Raw genomic sequence first — 4,211 nt, 5'->3', positions numbered from 1 at the left:
ACACACACACACACACACACACACACACACACACACACACACACACCGGCAGACCGTGCAGATGTTGCCAGGCCTCTCTCTCTTCTCTCTCCCTCCCTCCCTCCCTCTCTCTCTCTCTCTCACCATGTAGACGTTGCCAGGAGACACACTGCATTCACTGCTGTGTTTGATCATGCTCCTCTTCGGGTTTTTAATGTTATTATTGAAATGGAGTGGCTTATTCTACTATTGTTTTTTCTGAGGGGTTTTTGAGCGTCATTCTTTTTGCTGATCTTGTTTGTGTTCTTCTTCGCTGCTTACTGTGAGCATATGCAATCTTTACATTTTGTATTTTGCTGTATTCACAATTTGCCATCCTTTGAACAGAAATTAATGATGGCAGTTTATAGGGTTATGAAATGATTTGCAGGTTTATCAAAAGTGAGAATTTTTAAAATGTAATAAACTGCCGAAACCGGTTTGGCTCAGTGGATAGAGCGTCGGTCTGGGGACTGAAAGGTCCCAGGTTCGATTCCGGTCAAGGGCATGTACCTGGGTTGCGGGCACATCCCTGGTGGGAGATGTGCAGGAGGCAGCTGATCGATGTTCCTCTCTCATCGATGTTTCTAACTCTCTATCTCTCTCCCTTCCTCTCTGTAAAAAATAAATAAAATACATTTAAAAAAAAGCAATAAACTTCCAAAGAGTTCAAACTTAATAAAATCTAAGCATGTTGAAATGATAGTGTTGTATAAACAGTAGAGTGTAATTTCAAATGATAAATATTAGAAATATATACATTCACCTTCAGCTTGGTGGACAATGTCGGGGAGGGGGGCAGGGCTGGTATAGCGTCTTTCCAGATGAGAACTTTCACCTTCAGTTCTAGGTCTGGAGCCAGCACTATATTCTTAGCAAGCACTTTTTGATATCTAAGCATATTATCTCCTAGAATTGCTTTCTCTTTCTTATTTAAATGCCTCTGTTGGCAATTTTGGAAGTGAATTGGGGGGTGGGGGAACTAGGCACAATAAGACAAATGCAAAACACTATTCTGTGCACTGTTTTGCAGTTTTAAATGTAAATGGATGTCTCATATATTATGAAGAGAGTTGGTTCCAGTCTCTAAAAATTATCCTTTTAGCTCCATTTTATTTATTCCTCTAAGTTAAGCTGGGCTGCAGAAATTAAACTGTCTTGGAGACATATGACCAAAAAACAGATCTGTCAGCCAACAATTTCTACATCTATTTCCCAACAGGGTGAGAAAAATGACTTTGAATAGCCATTGCATCTACAAATAACTCTGTTGATACAGCTTTCTCTGAAGAATAATTCAAATTTGTGTCCTCTTCATTTCCAAGATTAACTCCATCTTCTAGGATGGCTCAATTGCTGGGTCTTCTGTGCGTTTGTCCTCTCATCTCCCCAGGCAGGTCTACTCCAGAGAGCTGCTCCTATGGCTCCTGGAAACATGGTTATAGCTTCCCACACCTCTCTCCCCCATTTAGAGTTGGAATACTTCACAGGGAGGGGATTGTATTTTGTTCTTTGTACCCCTGGGTCGAGCACAGTCAGGCACTTTATAGATAATATATGAAGGGTAGATGATAATTAAAAAGGCCGCCCCTAGACACTGTTTACTTGAGATCACTAGGATGCTATAATAACATGTATTTTAAAATATAAACTACCATTAATCCCTGGCTCCATTATTTTATTCATGTTGTAGTTAGTTTTGATTATTTGAAATATATCTAACAGGTGAAACGGAATTAGGGGGGTAAAATAGGACAGGTTTGGGAAATTTTAGAAATTAAGGGGACCATGGAAGAAGTACAGGGCTGCAGAGCAGCAGAAGGTATATTTCCGTAGAATAGGGGAGCTGAAAAGCTGCAACAGGTACATTTCCATAGAATGAGGGAGCTGGGAACAGCAGAGGGTCCATATTTACAAAATAAAGGAAAGGAAGCCCCTCATCCAGAAGAAGAAGAAGAAGGCCGAAAGGGAAGAAGAACAAAAAGGAAGGCGGGGAGGAGAACCCCCATGTGAGGTTCAGCCTTTGAGCTCAGGAGTTACTACAGTAACCAGTGGGAGGGAATAGTGACCAACCACAGGGACATCAAGGCACAGGGACTTGCAGCCTTTATAAACCGTGGAAACAGGAAGTTGATGGCACCCTTTCCCCCTCCCCACTTTGGAGTCTGTGCTGTGAGATTCTTTCCCCTCCCCCATTTGGGAATCTGTACTTATTCTTCAATAAATTTCCACCTTTGCTATACCATCTTCCATCCGTGGATTCATTCTTCAACTCCAAAGGACAAAGAGCCCAGGAACCATTCTGGCCAGGGGATCACTGCATGTTCCAGTCCAAAAATTCCTTTTCACAGGTAAAATGATTCATCCCACAAAATCTTTCCATTCATGTTAAAGTAATAATTTTCAGGAATTAATTAAAAAACAAGGAAAAGCTTTAGAGAACAGTAACATCTTGGGAAAGTATAATGTTGATTTATTGGGTATATATATATAAATGGATTTTAGATTAGATAAGAAATGTGATTTTTGAAAGTTGTTTTGGTATAACTTTGCATTTAAAGTCTCAAAGATGATTTGTATCACAATTGGTTTTATGGGCTCAAAATAGAAGTGTAGAGTGGAAGTCCCAAAAGGCTAGGTGCTTTTGACAATGCAGAATGAAGAACTTTACATTTTATACTGAGTTTGGGGGAACTATTTTAATAAACATCATAAAATCATTCAGAAAAAAAGGAGGATCGTTATTTAAAATCAATACATAGCCATTATCTTGCTTTTAGTAATGACTGACATTGCTACTTTCCCAAGTAGCTGCTCTTTCCAGAGTCCTATGATTTACTTAATCTTTCAAAGGCCCCATGAGCCCTAAACCTGAAGGTCTAGTACCTGGAACAGAGTCAGAGAAATAGATGCCTGTCTGGGAATGCCATTAAGGGGGATCTCGCTGTTGAAAAGCCCACATTCAAAACAAGGAAACAAACACAAAACATTTCTATGTCCTACCTGAACAATGATAAGCCTCAGTTTTCCCTAACAGAGATAATGTTGTAAAACACTGACATTTGTATCAAGAGGAAGAGATGGCACACTGAAATTAAGATATGTTGAAAATGTTTCATTAAAAAAGGAAACAATTACCAAGGTACGTGTAGGGCATAGGGAGCCACACAGGTTAGTGCAGGAATATGGAATAGTAGTGGACATGTTGCCCTTGCTAAATATGAGAGAGGGAGAGACGATTGACATATAGAAGAGGAGAAGGTCACGATAAGCCTCAGTTTTCCCTAACAGAGATAATGTTGTAAAACACTGACATTTGTATAAAGAGGAAGAGATGGCACACTGAAATTAAGGTATGTTGAAAATCTTTAATTAAAAAAGGGAACAATTACCAGGGTACGTGTAGGGCATAGGGAGCCACACAGGTTAGTGCAGGAATATGGAATAGTAGTGGACATGTTGCCCTTGCTAAATATGAGAGAGAGACGATTGACATATAGAAGGAGAGAAGGTCAGACAGAGAGGAGCAGTGACCTTTGGGGGACATTCAGCCAGCGGGAAGTGAACTAACAAGAACTAGCAGGAAGATAAATCCTCACTCCCCTTCTCCTTGATCTATTGCAAGCTCCCCACTGGTCCAATCTAACCTGAAGCCTGAGAACAAGTGGGCTCTTTGGTGTCCTTAAAATTTGGGGTGGGAGCTTATGGGTGGATAAACGGGGAGAGTGGGCCTGGGAGGGCAAATGGAGGATACTCAGCACAAGGTCTAAACAAATTGCTCTTCGATGTCATTATGGCTATTCTATTAGAACAAGAAGAGATCTAGTGACTTCATGCCTTGTATGACAGGGATAATTCTGTCTTAGTAGAGGGGGGTATGTAGTGAGTGTTTGGAATGCTGAATGGGAATGTTCCCATGAGGGGTGGGGTGGGTGGCAAGCTCTAAAGGCAACAGGGCAGACAATGGGCCTTATTTGTTGAGTCAGTTTACAGGATCCTTTTTTTTTTAACTTTGCTTTTAATTTCTTTCCTTTTTTAAAAAATATATATATTTTTACTGATTTCAGAGAAGAAGGGAGAAGGAGAGAGAGATAGAAACATCACTGATGAGAGAGAATCATTGATCAGCTGCCTCCTGCATGCCCCACACTAGGGATCAAGCCTGCAACCCGGGCATGTGACCTGACCAGGAA

The sequence above is a fragment of the Myotis davidii genome, unplaced genomic scaffold, assembly GCF_000327345.1.
Source record: "Myotis davidii unplaced genomic scaffold, ASM32734v1 scaffold1, whole genome shotgun sequence".
In the NCBI taxonomy this organism is placed as follows: domain Eukaryota; kingdom Metazoa; phylum Chordata; class Mammalia; order Chiroptera; family Vespertilionidae; genus Myotis; species Myotis davidii.
Note: the sequence above shows the minus strand (reverse complement) of the source record.